The following is a 16,145-nucleotide window of genomic DNA, read 5'->3' on the forward strand; positions in this document are numbered from 1 at the left end:
TGAGATTAATTATTATGCACTGTCAGTGTAAAAAGTTTTACACTGTTAGGGTATATCAATTAAATTCAAATAATATTGTAATGATGTGATAATAAATAAATAAAATTAATTAAATATATCATAAAAACCAAAATTTTCAAAATTAAACTCACATATATAGTACATTAAATTGAATAATTGAAAAAGTTTTGAAAGAAATAAAAAAATAAAAAATTTAATTTATGACTAATATTAACTTATATCTTAAGCGTATAAGTTAAGAGTTAAATATATACAATTAAATATATATATATAAAAACATCCCTTTTAGTTAAATTAAAGAAATATAAAAAAAACATCTCTTTCAAATAATCTAGATAAGAGATTGTTTTGTTTTGAAATAAATAGTAAAATAGAGATAAAAAAAAAATTAAATTTTTTTGATAAAAAAGAAACATTATCTTTTATTAATCATATATTTTAATTTTAAATTTATGAATTTATTAATTAATTAAGTCACAAATTTAATAATTAATTATATCACATAAATAGTAAATTTATGCACATTTTTTTGTCATCTTGTAGTCTCACTAAGACAACTTAGTTGTAGCTGTGCATGGGATATAATGTGTAGGAGCACGAGTTCGAACTTGTAACATCATGTAGTTGCATGTCTCTATTTCACTCAGGGGAAGTTTCTATATCTGATTATTTTGTTGCTTGTCTTCTCGCTTTCATCTTTGTTTTTATTTCGATTTGTCGAGTCTCCTTCATGATTGCACTTCTCGGAATCGAATTTGATTTGATTCATTTTTAGCATGTATAAAACTTTGGTTAGATTTGATCTTGATCAAAATGTTCTTTGTCAATAGCATATGTTAGTTGAATGAAAACATTTTGTGTTTTGGTTAAACTTTGATTCAAAAGTAGAATCTCAAAGTTCTTTTGAAAATTTGAGATTTTACTAGATAGATTCGAATCATTCAGTTTTATACTGAATTTTTTATCATGATTAAATTAGACAGAAGTGGAACACAGTTATTTGATTTGAATCAAATTTTGCACTTGATTCTGATTATTTTCCTGGTGATAAATTCTGTTTAATTTGATTCGAATCAATATTTGAACATGATTCAAATCAATTTCTTGCATCTTCAACTTCAATTGAGTTCAGATCTTGATAACAAGAGTTCTTAGATTGATTGAAGGAGACACATACTTGAAACTGGACATTCATGGAGATCTAGTTAACGCACGTGTGTGTTGTTCCTCATGATCAGGATCATCCAATGTGCATACCTTTTTTAAGTAGTCAGATCCTATGGTTGTTTTTTGTCCATTCATTTATTTTTAATTGGTGTATTTTATGTATATCCATGCACGTGCTTCATTATTAGCCAAGCACACTTGGCTCAGTGGCTAGGCGCTTGGTCTGTAACCCCTGGCGCCCTTTATTTTGCTCTTTTTCACATTTTCATTATTTTCTTTCTTATTTTAATTTCTTTATTTAGTTATTTTATTTATCCTTCACCATTTTAATTTCTTTTGTTTTGTTGTTTATTCTTTTAATCAAATATTTTGTTAAATACATTTCATCAAATATTTTTATTATTTTTATTTGGACCATTTTACCCTTATGTTTGATCTTGGTTGATGACAATCTCTTGATCATTGGTAACTGATCCTAGGGTTGATTAAGTCTTCAATACTTCAAATATGTTGAATGATCAATGGATCATTCTTGACACTTTGAGGTATTGATAGGTTGCCAGTATTGATCATGTTTGAACCTCTTGATGTGTAGATGAGACCTTAAGTTACTTGAGTTTTACTTTCTGATTCTATTTGTGTTGTATTGTATCCATTGATCATTAACCACTAACACTTGGATTTGGATATTTTTCTTGTATCTTATGTGACTTTTAAATTTACTACATGGGTGATACAATCTGTAGCGATACAATTTTTGAGATTAACCTATCGATTAACTTAACTCGCAAAGCAAAAGTCGCCACCATGCTTTTATTGTTTCCAAAGGAAAAGGCAAAAAGTACGAACAAAACTCAAAGAAGTTTTAAAACAAAACTAGTAAAAAGAGAATAAGGGTCTGGGGGTTAGTTATGCAAAGGGAAAATATTAACACCATAAACATCCATGGTACTCCATGGGAACCTCTTTGAAAATATATACATTTTGGTTTGCAAAAGGTGTTGTTTGTTAAAAGATTGGAGAGGTGGGAAAATAAGCATATTTTATTATGATTTGACGTTTGCCAAGACTTTTAAAGTATCATGCCTACGTACCAACAAAGTGCAATGGAGAATCAAAACCTCGTAGTTCATGGTAAAAATAACAAAAGGAGTTTGTTTTGACTCATTTTTATGGAAAATACATTTTGTCATTTAAAGGAGAATACTTAACTAGTCACCCATAAGTATGAGAACTTTTCATCATCATGAGAAGGGCTCCAACTTGGATAAGGATCAACAAGTATGCCACTAGCTCTCACAAATGGAAAAGGATTATCATCAATACTATGAAGATAGGAGAATTACAACTCAACTATGGATCTGACTCATATCTAATGCCTTGGGAAAAAAAGTCTTGAAAGGAAAAGTGCACAAAAGGCACAAAATGGTTTGAATGAGCTAGACATTTTTTAAGTCCTTTAAAATCGGTCTAAGTATGCTTAAGATGGATTGACATTTATTAAGAAAAAGGTTTTGAAAATCACTTGACAAAAGTCAAGGTTTATTGAGAAAGTGGTTCAAGTCAAAAACAAGAAGGTTTTGAAAAAGATAGAAGATTTTGAAAATTTAAGAAGGGGGGAGGAGAAAAGGAGATTATCCTAAAGCCTGAAGTAAAAGCTAAAGAGGAAAGATCTAACCAAGAGATAGTAAGCTTTATGACATAAGTCAAGCAAGAGTTCCCTCATTTGGATTAAGCCTCAAGCAAGCAAAATAAGCAAAATAGTAATCCATGTGTCATATGAAACCAAAGTAACCAAGCCAAGTCTTCACAGAGAAGTCCAAAGTTAAAGATATCAAATGGATTCCAGGATCTCAAGTCACAAGTCCCAAAGCAAAGGTCAAGATCCTAATTCTAAGTCCATAACTCCACAAAGATGCCAAGGATATTAACCACAAGTTCATGAATTAGGAGTAATAAGCTTCTTTTTAGGTTTTTTATTAGTGTCTTATTTACAATATTATCAAAAGAAAAATCCAAATGGTCAAGGAACAAAATAATATAATCACAAAACAATATGATATGAAATGATAAACATAAAATATAAAGTAAATGACATGAAAAGTAAAGGCATAAAGGTAAATGACTTTGAAGTAAAAGTTAATACAAGTAAAGTGTTAGTAAATGATGTTAGTGAAGATGAAAAGATGTTTTGGTCATTTTTTAGAGAACACTCAACTATCCACTCACAAACATGAAAATATGAATCCTATACATCATTTATGAGAAGGGATCTAACTTGGATAAAATCAACAAGTATGCCACTAGCTCTCACAAATGGAAAAGGAGCAAAATTTTCACACAATACCATGAGAAATAGGAGACTTACAATCTCACTTATAAAAATGCCTTTAGCTTTTGGGAAAAGTTTAGCGCTCTGCTAAGCAATCGTAGTTGAACTTATGTAGAAGTTACAACTATCTGAGGTCGGTCAATAATAATGTTTGTGTTAATACATGCTAGAGAAATGATATGTAAATCATCCTCCTAAAGTTATGTCACACAAGAAAAGAAAATGAAAGGGGATGATCAAGCACAAAGGTTATGAGGATGTTCCATTAATTCAATCCACATTTTTTATGATACTTAGGGCAAACTTATGCATAAATCCAAAGTACCTTAAATGATTCATGATCACTTAGAAGGTAGATTTGAAATGATTAAAGTTCATCAAGCACCAATCCACACATCATGAACAAGATGGACACAAACCTATCCAATTGATCAAAGGGAAAAGAAAGGGATGAAGATGAAAGGGGACAAAAGAGGTCACACCCAAATTGAATCACAAATTTGATCAAGGCATCATCAAAATCAATCATCCATTTTGGTGGATTAGGGTTTTCACCCCGTCAACACCCAAGACCCAGTGAGTTTGATGAGATATGAAGTCAAAATCATCATGATCCAAGGCTAACAGAAATTCACAAGGTCAAACAAATTAAAAGTGCAATTAAATGAAATAAAAATGCATTAAAGGTATTTTTAAATGATTTTTAAAATGGAAAATCTACAAAGTCCTTCAAAACACCAAATAAATGGCCAAGAAAATTATGGAAGGTTGGAAATAAAATGAGAAACATATAATAAAATTTCCAGAATTAAAAAATACATAAAAGCATTTTTAAACCAATTAAAACAAAAGAGAAAATAGAAAATTCATGAAAAAAATAAAATCAATGAAATAAAATGTGGAAAAATAAAAATCAGATGAAGAAAAACAAAAGAGAATTTTAGAAATTATTTTGGGATTTTTTGGATAAAAAATGAAATTACTACGAAATTTTAAAGAAAAAGCAATTTAAAATAATAAAAGAAAATAATAAAAATTAGGAAAAACCAGGAGCGTTGGTTCACGCCTCATTAATTGACGTGGCATATCCAACACTATATATGATGAGAAACATGATGGAACACGTTGCAAGCCAAACACAGGATCCAATTTGAATTTAACCAATCAAAACATTTTAAAATGTCGTGTCTGGTCCAAACTCATACCACCTGAGAAATACTCCGGTCATCTTCTTCGGTGAGCTCCCACCAGAGTTTCATCGTTTAGTAACTTCAGGACACGAGACCACCACCATTGTGATCCTCTTCTCATCCTGATTTCAACCTTATGCTTCAAATTCATTTATGTGAACTGAGCAAAGGGAATTTCAAAGAAGTTTCAGAAACAAGCAAGCCACGAAAATTAAAATTAAATGATGAACATGATCAATAAACACCAGATAAGTTAGGGAAAAGCATCAGAGAGTGAAGGAATACATTGTGGTAACTTGTTTGAGTTCAAATGATGCTCAGAACTACCTTGTCCAAATGGTGATCAGAAGTTGGTGAAGCTCGATTTGGCTAGAATACTTCAGAAGGTATCAGAGCTTGAGAATTTTTGCAAAAGTTTCAGAGGATACCGATGGAGCTAATAGAATCAAGAAAATGGACTAAAACATGTTGAAACTCAAAACACGATAGTTGAATTTTCTGGAAAAACTTCAAGTTGCAGTAGGGGTTTCTTGGCTCTTCAAAGCTTGCAAATGAAGGAAAAAGCTTCCTCTGTTTATAGGCAATGTAATTGGATCCAAATATGTGTGGAATGATGCTGAATTCATGCAAAACGAATTTGATCCAAGTGTGTGAAAAGTGTGACTTGAAACTCCTCAAAATTCAACAAAATGATGTGTTTTAGGTGTCAATTAACTTCTAGAGGTTTTATTAAACATGTTTAGGACAAAAACACTTGCTAATTTGGCTTGGAATTAAGTTTAGTCATGATCATATTTCGGGCAATGGTGATTTCTTCAATTTCAAGTCACCATGTTCAACTCAATGGGGCATCCTACTCAAAAGGCTTTTTGATCCCATTCTTTTTGCAATCTGTTAACATCATGACCAAGATTACAATGAGCCAAGAAAGGTTGCATTTGGATGTTTGAGCACAAAGTTATGGTGTGTTGAAGTTGGCATAAAATATTGGTTCCATAACTTAGAAAAATTTGAATGTTTCATGGCTGAAAATGACCTATAATGTCCCAACGAATTCCAAGCATAGTTTGACCTTGGTCCTTGAAGAAAACTTGTAGATGGAATCACAAATGACATTGTGAAAAAAGAATCAGTTCCATATGTTGAAAATTGAAGAATTTATGATCTTTGAAAGATGGAAAAAAGTCACTTGAAAATAGGTCAAATTTCACTAAGTCCATAAATGACCTATAATGTCTCCAAACTTTTGATGATTCACTAAGCATAGTTGACTCTTGTCATGTAAAGAGAAATTGTATAGGATGTTGATAAGAGTCATATGCAAAAAGGGGCATTCAAAAATGTTGAGAATTGAAGGAGTTGTGATCCTTAGAACTTTGACTTCAAAATGTTGACTTTTAGGTCAAACCACTTGGAACAAGCTTGTGCACTTGGACTTTCCTTGCCTTTAAAAGCACATGGGTGATCATATGAACTCATGATAAGGTGTTCTTGATGGCATATTGATTAAATGGCTCAAACCTTGAAGTTACTTGTTGAAGAAGGCATGAAAACAAACACATGAATCTTTGACTTTTCATGAGAAGTAAGCCAACAAATTTTGGGATGCTTTGACTTGAGGAGCCCTGCCTTGCACAATAAACTTAAGAGAAACAAGACATATTTTTGATATTTTGATTAGTGGTTAGATAAGCAATTAATTATATAAATACAAAGGTAAAACAAAGAGGTTCTTGGTGATCCCTGCAAGAAGCAAATCCAAATATGGATCGAGGAAGGGCCAAGATGTGACCTTGCTTGTATGCAAAAGATGAAAATGGGATGTGGGATATTAGGGTTAAAAATTAGGGTATGACACAATCTTACACTCATCAAATCATTGATATATGGACTTGAGGTTGTTATAACCTTCTTTGATTCAAATTTATTGATAGATGACCATGAATCATCTCCAATGCTTTGCATCAATGATAAGTTATCCCTCGATGAGCCATATTTTGAGTCCTTTGACTTGTGGATAGATGATCCCTAGGTATTTACCTTGTGCAATTTGATTTCCAATCACTAACTTTCATCACTAACCATTAATCTTGTTGACCCAATTTATCTTATTGTCATTTATCTTTCTTGTCAATTTACTTTATTGTCATTTATCTTCAAGCACTTTATGCTCATATTCATCATTGTATATACATATCTCGTGCATCTTTATTTCATTTGTCATTTACTTATTGTCATTGCATAATCAAAAAGAACAAAAACATGATAAAAGCAAAAGACCAAAAAATTGCATTCATCTGTGACCCACAATGGACTTAGAGGATTAATTAGGACCCTTGCATTTGGACCTTGCCCTGGTTCTTGACTCAATGCCCTGACTTGGATTTTCATCTGTAACTTGCAATATTTTATTGTAAGAATGAAATTCTTGGCACTACCCTACAGAGACATGCTCTTAAGGCCATTATCCATTTGTTAGCATATGTCACTTTGCACATATAAGGCTTTCTCTTGGGCTACCTTACAATGAGATCCTTTATTTCTCGCATTTATTTCTCTGTAAATATCCATGTAGGTCACCATTTCAAAATTAATAAGCAATAAATCCTTGATCCAACGTCAAACAACATTTTCTTAATCAAATTCAAAATACAATAAAAATACAACTAGAGTTATGCACCACAAGCCTTAAGTGATGGGGAATGAGTAAGAATGGAGTTTTCCTACCCTTACTCTAATTATTTTGGACACAATACGCTTGGCTTGTTTGTCTGAAATATTCACCTCCGCCCATAGTCTTTAGTGCAATTCTAATAAAAAACAATCTTTTCAAAAAAATATAAAACAAACATCAACTCATCAAACTTATTTTTGCGCCTTAGGGCATCACACCGAAAACCCTTTTTCAAGGTAAAATCAATCAACACACAAACATTTTTTACTCCGAACTACAAAGCTCTGATTCTTCATCCCTCGATGATGATACGTAAGCACAATGGTCTCAATCCTTGGCGAACACAATAATAAAAACCCAATCTCATTCTTTCCCTTTTTCCCCGATAATAAGAAAACTTTAAGATAAATACTCATGCATGTAGACATCATAAATGGTTCCGATGGATGTGAGGGGTGTTAATACCTTCCCCTTGTATAACCGACTTCCTAACACATATTTGGTTGCGAGACCAATCCTTTTCCACTCTTTCTTTTCTCTAGAGGGTTTTGTCGACTATTTTCCCTTTTCTCTTTTATATAGGAATAAATAAAATCCGATGGCGACTCTATGTCATCTAGACATTTGTCGATCAACTTTCACGTAGCGACAAGGGTCACATTAGGCCTATTTTTCATGTTAGGAACATTAAATTTCCCAATGGTAAAATGACATGGATTCCTAAATGTAACTCAACTAACCTTAAAGGCCCACTAGTTAGGGACCTAAATGACCTATTTGATTTGTCAAAGGAAAGTCTTGCCTCCATAAAAATATTGTAGTTTATATATAGTGGATGTTCAAGACATATGACGAGAGATGCTTCTATGTTCATCAAGTACGATGAGAAGGAAAATGGTCACCCACGTATGGGGACAATACGAAAGGTAAATTTTTTGTTGAAGGTGTTGTGGGAAATCTCTCCATAATTACCATTGAAAATGTTCTGTTAGTGAAAGGGAAACCTCTATACATGAAAATAGAATTTGTACTCATCATCTATCAAATTATCCCCAATCAAATATAAAAAGGAAAACTCTAATGGATGTTAAGAGAAACTTCTCTACCCTTTAATTATTTAGGCACTCTAAATTGAACAATCCCCCTACCTTGTAATTCCAATAAAAACGGCAAAAGTAAACTTCAATGGCCTTCTCCTCCAAGCCCTAACTCTCCACTCTTGTTTCTTTATTCCACTCTTATATTTCATGTACTGAAAAAAGGCTCTAAAACCTAATTTTCTATAATTTCATATTATATATAATATTCTAATTTCTTTTGCATTATTATTATTATTGCCCAACTAAATTTCTACTTCTCTCCACTCACCACATACTTCTCTCAATTCACACAAGTGGCTTAACTCCTCATATTTTACTAATTTCTCATTATTTAATTAATTAAGTCTCACTAAAATTAAATAATTAAGCCTAATTCTCCAAAAACATTACTCACTGGCCCAACCACCCCAAAACACAAATAATTATTCGAAAATTTTAATTAAATAATTCAATAAGTAATTAAATAATGACCAATAAAAACTAGGGTGTTACAACTCTCCCCTTCTTAAAAGAATTTTCGTCCTCGAAAATTACCCGACAGGAAAAGCTCCGAATAAGACTCCTTCATCCTATTCTCGAGCTCCCACGTCACACTGCCACCAACTGGATCTCCCCAAACAACTTCACTGAAGTAATCTCATTGCCTCGCAAGTGTTTCACTTCTCGATCCTTAATTCTCAACGACAAAGTCTAAACTATCAAGTTCTCTCTAACTTTCACATCATATAACTTGATCACATGAGACATATCAGGAATGTACTCATGATAGCTTTTCTGATGACTCTGCGAAGCTTTCATCTTCTCTTGGATCATCTTGATCTTCTTAGTAGTGTGTTGAATTATCTCAGGCCAAACACAACACTCTCACTGAAATCATACCAACACAAAGGTTTCCTACACCTTCTACCATACAACGCCTCGAGCAGTGCCATTCCAATACTAGAATGGAAACTGTTGTTGCAGGTGACTCAACCAACGGTAAACAACTTTCCCAGTTACCTCCCTGCTCCAAAACACATGCTCTCAACAAATCCTCCAAATACTAAATAGTACTCTATGTATGACCATCTGTCTGCGGATGATAAGAAGAACTCAACTTCATCTTAGTACCTATTTATTTCTGCAAACTCTACCAAAACCTTGAGGTAAACCTCATATCCCTATCTGACAGAATACTCGATGGAATACCATGCAAGATAACAACTTTCTCAATATACAAGTCAACCAACTTCTGCAAAGGATAACTGATCTTAATCGGAATGAATTGAGTCAATTTAGTTAGTATATCAACAATAACCCAAATGGAGTCACATCCCTTTGTCGTCTTCAGTAAACTTGTCACAAAATCCATGGGAATGCTTGTTGGAGAATAGCCATCCAAGGCGCAGCGGAATTTAAAAATTTCTCCATTTAGTGATCCTTACGAATGGGCATGATCAGTGATAGAATCGTTACCTCTTGTGGCGATTCAAACCTTTGGTGCAGATCTCTGATAATGATCAAATCTTTGATATAGATCCACGGGGCGATCACGAACGTTGAACGATGACAACGTCTCTACTTAGTCCACACGAACGGATTCCTTCAATCGCAGTGCTAACTGTTTGTGAATGAAGGCTTTGAGTGAGAGAAAGAGAGATACGAAATTCCAACTCTTCAGTTGTGTTGTATTCCCATACAAAGCTTCTGCACAAGAGCTCTATTTATAGAACCACTTGTGTGGGCTTCAAGCCAAAAAGCCCACTTAAGTGCATTTTGGCCTATATCTCATAATATGCCAAAATCACTTAAGTACTTGGTACCTTACCATATTTCGTATTCTACTTAAGTACACCGTACCTTACGATGTTCCTTAATTATTCTATCTCTCATCAATCCGTCCTTTGTGTGTGACCCTATAGGTTTTCGCGACGTTGGCAATTATATTAAATCACACATTTAACATAATAAACAGTGAGCGGTATCTAGCAACACATCACTGTTACCCAAGTCACGAAAATGTCATGTGATCTGACAAAACCTCCTGTGATAATAATTATGTGTATAATTACCCCTTTGCCCTTATGTCTATATTGAACACAAGGTATAGACCGTGTCACCCTTGTCCAGTTCAATATTGGGCCCATAGACATTTATCCTGTTACGCAGGATTGGCAAATTCCATCTAGGACACTCATGTCCCTCAGCATGCTTCGTGGAGTACCCATCAACTGTCTTTATGGTTATCCAGTTATGGACAACGTTGGATCAGCAATAAAGCACTCGACTCTACATCTAGGATCCATAGTGGTTTCAGGTCGAAGAGTGGTATACACTATTATCACCATGAGAATAACTTATGACACTTTGCATAACTTTCTATATAGTATTCTCATAGCGGGTCAATCCGGTATAAATATTACTCCTAATATTCATACCTATGTTTAAGACTTGATAACTCTTTATCCATGATCCATGAGATGTGATCATCAGTCTACAAACATAATAGTCTTAATGCTTTAATGTTATCCCACTTCACATTAAAGCTCGACTACGGATACTTTAAGAATAGTGCCCTTATGTTTAATGTGTTCTCATGATTAAGTCACACTTAATACATTAAACGGACTATCTATTCTAGGGACTTTATTAATCAACCATTAATAAAGAAAATGCCTTTTATTATTAATAAATAATTCGATACAAGTACCAAAAGTATTGGCCTCTAGGGCTTACACCAACAATCTCCCACTAGCACTAGAGCCAATCAGGCATACCCCGTATGCCCATTGATCTAGTATGGCCATCATGCTTCTGCTGCGCAATAGGCTTTGTCAGTGGGTTAGCAACATTGTCAAGTGTAGGTACTTTACATATTTTCGCACAACGCCTAAGTATGTGTTTGGATCGTTGGTGAGATCTAGGCTCCTTAGCTTGTGCGATAACACCATTGTTATCATAATAGAGACCAATGGGATCCACAATGCTAGGGACTATGCCAAGTTTATTGATCCAAACAGCTTCCTTTGCTGCACTTAAGGCAGCAATATACTCAGCCTCAGTTGTAGAATCAGCAACTGCATCTTGCGTTGAACTTTTCAAGCTCACAGTGCCACCATTTAAGCAAAACACATAACCAGATTGAAATCATTCATATTAAAGCGTCTCAGCACTTTGTCTATGCACTCTGAATTAGGCCAAGCATTTCATGATCTATCTCTATAGATTCTGATAGGCTGCTTCACCCAGGTCCTTCATAGAAAAGTATTTCCCCAACCAAGCCTTTACTTGTTGCAGGGTAGGGATATCGATTCTAATGAGTAATATGTCATCTACATATAATACCAGGAATACGATCATGCTCCCACTAACCTTCTTGTAGACACAAGGCTCATCTTCGTTCTTGATGAATCCATACAGCTTTATTGTTTCATCAAGGCGAAGATTCCATGAGTAGGTCACAGGCTCATCTTGATCCATGAGTAATACATCATCTTGATCAGATATCCATATATCTCAGGTAGGTGACGTATCCTGCCTGACCTACGCTGGTCTTGTTCTATTTGAGCAGGTTGCTCTTACACAACTACTTGTGTTTCCTGCTCTAATTCCTCCATAGGTGTATCGATACTTTGTGATTCTTGAATTTCTTCAAGTTCTACTTTCCTCCCACTGATTCCTTTGGAAATAAAATCCCTTTCTAAGAAAACTCAAGTTCGAGCGACAAACACTTTGCCCTCAGAAGGATTGTAGAAATAATATCCTCTTGTTTCTTTAGGATACCCCACAAGTAAGCTTTTGTCAGATTTAGGCTCAAGCTTAGTTGAAATTTGTCGTTTCACATAAACTTCGCAACCCCAAATCTTCATGTAAGACATATGTGGTCTCTTACCACTCCATATCTCATATGGTGTCTTTTCAACCTTTTGGATGGAACACGGTTAAGTGTGTAAGCTGATGTTAATGGTGTATGTCCTCAAAAGGAGTTTGGAAGATTGGTGTGACTCATCATGAATCGGACCATGTCCAACAGGGTTCGATTTCTTCTCTCAGATACACCCTTCCATTGGGATGTTCAAGGAGGAGTAAGTTGGGATAGGATCCCACACTCTTTCAGATGGTCGTCAAACTCTAGGATTAAATACTCACCACTTCGATCTGATCGAAGAGTTTTAATATTATTACCTAGTTGGTTTTAACTCGTTAGGTTTCACCCTTTTGTATTAATGTTATTAATAGGCATTTCAAGATCAAGGACATATAGTCCATTGTTCATTTGTGCAGTAGCATAGAATATATCATTCAAATAAATTGAGCAACAATTGTTCTTTATTATAAATGAAAAACCAAACTTGTCCAAACAAGAAATGGAAATAATATTCCTGCTAATTGCAGGTACATAATAACAGTTCTCTAACTGAATTATTAAACCACTAGGTAAAGTCAATACAAAAGTTCCTACGGCTAAAGCAGCAACCTTTGCTCCATAGCCAACTCGTAGGTCGACTTCACCTTTTGCCAAATCTCTACTCCTTTTTAGTTCCTGCACATTTGTACAAATGTGAGAACCGCATCCAGTATCTAATACTCATGATGTAGAAGTAGATAAATTAATAACAAAAATACCTGAAGTTGAAGTCTCTACTCCATTCTTCTTATCTTCCAGGTATTTTGGGCAGTTCCTCTTCCAGTGTCCGGTCTTACCGCAATGGAAGCAGGTGCCTTCTTTTGCTATGCCTCCACTAGGGTTCAAAGCAGCAGTGGGTCTGGGATTGGCAACTTCCTTGCCCTTCCCCTTATCACTATGCTTAGTGGGCCTTTTGTTCTGTCTCTTTCCATTTCCGATCATCAGAATGGACTTCCCTTTTGACTTCAGATTTTGCTCGGCAGTTCTTAACATGGCGAGCAGTTCAGGAAGAAATTTGTCCATATCAATCATATTGAAATTTAGGACAAATTGACTGAAACTATCTGGCAACGATTGCAAGATCAAATCAGTTGCAAGTTCCTTTTCGAGGGGAAAACCCAATCTCTCAAGGTTTTCCACATACCCAATCATCTTGAGTACATGGGGACCTACAGGGGCTCCCTCAGCTAACTTGCTTTGAAAAAGGGATTTTGAAACTTCAAACGTCTCATGCCTTGCTTGCTCTTGATAGAGCAACTTCAGGTGTTCGATCATATCGAACGCTGACATGTTCTCATGTTGCTTTTGCAATTCTGAGTTCATGGTAGCCAGCATGAGACAAGCAGTTTCATTGGCATCATCGACATGCTTCTTATAAGCATCTCTTTCTGCCTTAGGTGCAGAACTAGGAGGTTCCTCTTCAGGAACAGGTGTCTCCAAGACATACAGCTTTTTATCATGTTTGAGGACAATCCTCAGGTTTCGGTGCCAATCCAGAAAATTTGTCCCAGACAATTTTTCCTTATCAAGGATTGATCGCAGGATATTGTTAGAGGTGTTTGCTGTCATGGTAATCTACATAAGGATTAATGAAAATATAAGTATCATTGACATATTCAATTAGGCCTTTAATTAAACATGCTCCCACTATTTTACTCAAAACAAATGACCCTCATCATCTGATTCGGAAAATCCCGTTGGAAGATTTTCTAGTGGGTCGAGATCCATATTTCACTTTGTTCTAAGTCCGCGTAGGCGGATTACACAAAACTAGGTTATTTAGGTAGGAACTCCTTCCAATTGTATCTCATACAACTCTCGAAAATTTCAGTTGGGTGAATAACTCCTTATTCCAATCCATCATATGGATCATTCCCAACTCTTGCTTCTAAACATATATATAATCTTATTATAATTTGTTTAGTTAAGTTTGACCCATTGTTTTAACAGTTGGATATTACAATTATCCCATCGCACCTTACTAATATAGAACATGCACCTCGCGTAGGCGAAACCTACATTATTCGATACTAGTCTTGATGAGTGTTAAAACTTGGAAAGCTTAAAACTTAATATTTAGTTTTGAGGGAATTGCAATTTTCTGATCTCACCGGCTTGTTTATCATATAAACCGTCTCTCACATGCATCAACATACATTCACATGCATCAACATACATACATACATACATAATGAAACAGTTATGGCCCCTAGCGCAATTGTTCTCCCAAGCCAATGAGAGAACCTAAGCTAACCTACAACGATCTAAGCTTCTCCAAGCAAGATCTTCAAGGTTGTCCTCCTTTGGCACTGACTTCTTTGCTTTCTTCATATCATTACATTACATGAAAGAAACTCGTTTTACATACGAGGGAGTGAGATGAGAAAAGAAGTTACATTTGGGAGATTAAGAGAGAGGCACGACACGCAGGTCGTATTTTAAAATCCAAAGCAGAATAAAGGAAAACTATGGCCATAACCGATCACCACAAGACAATAATAAACACTTTATTATTATAATTATTAATTCCTTTAATTAATCAAATTAAATGTCGACGACCGATCATCACATTTTAATGAACAATTCATTTAAAATCGATGTCGCTTTTCGTATCAACACTTGGCACTTTTAAAGCACTGAGTTAGCCGAATGGGCGAAAATTTCCTTGCGTTAACCGGTTAACCATATGCGTTAACCGGTTAACACTGTTTTGAAATCTGAAAAAATTGTTTTCTGCCTTGCGTTAACCGGTTAACCAAATGCGTTAACCGGTTAACACTGTTTGAAAATGTCTTGGAAAACTGTTTTCCGCCTTGCGTTAACCAGTTAACCAAATGCGTTAACCGGTTAACACTGTTTGAAAATTTCAAAATTTTATTTCGCATTCCGTTAACCGGTTAACCATATGCGTTAACCGGTTAACACTGTTCCAAAATTAAAAAAAAAAAAATATTTCGTATTGCGTTAACCGGTTAACCATACGCGTTAACCGATTAACACTGTTCGGAAAAGTGTTTAGAACGCACAACTCTTGTGCAGTCAAGCCCCAATCGCATAACTCTCTGACAACACAACCCTTGTGTCGTCACTAACCCTGATGCACCAATTTCAGACCGTCAAACACATCTCGATTGTTAATTCAGTATGATTGATCAACACGTCATTGCTTCACCATACTAATGTCGGATCAAGAAGCAAACGACCATTGATCGCTCAAAGGAAAACAATCATCGAGGGTTTGAATGAACGAAACAAGAACACTATATCATATATAATGTATTTTGCATCAGGGTTACATATATCACATATATATAACTTGATCGATCTCAATTTAACCTTTGATTCATTCTGTTTTTAATCATATTATTACAGAACAAAAACAGATATCAGATTCATGGTTTCGTAAGTGGCTCTGATACCACTGTTGGAGAATAGCCATCCAAGGCGCAGCGGAATTTAAAAATTTCTCCATTTAGTGATCCTTATGAATGGGCATGATCAGTGATAGAATCGTTACCTCTTGTGGCGATTCAAACCTTTGGTGCAGATCTCTGATAATGATCAAATCTTTGATATAGATCCACGGGGCGATCACGAACGTTGAACGATGACAACGTCTCTACTTAGTCCACACGAACGGATTCCTTCAATCGCAGTGCTAGCTGTTTGTGAATGAAGGCTTTGAGTGAGAGAAAGAGAGATACGAAATTCCAACTCTTCAGTTGTGTTGTATTCCCATACAAAGCTTCTGCACAAGAGCTCTATTTATAGAACC

Source organism: Lathyrus oleraceus, chromosome 4 (genome assembly GCF_024323335.1).
Source record: "Lathyrus oleraceus cultivar Zhongwan6 chromosome 4, CAAS_Psat_ZW6_1.0, whole genome shotgun sequence".
Lineage (NCBI taxonomy): Eukaryota > Viridiplantae > Streptophyta > Magnoliopsida > Fabales > Fabaceae > Lathyrus > Lathyrus oleraceus.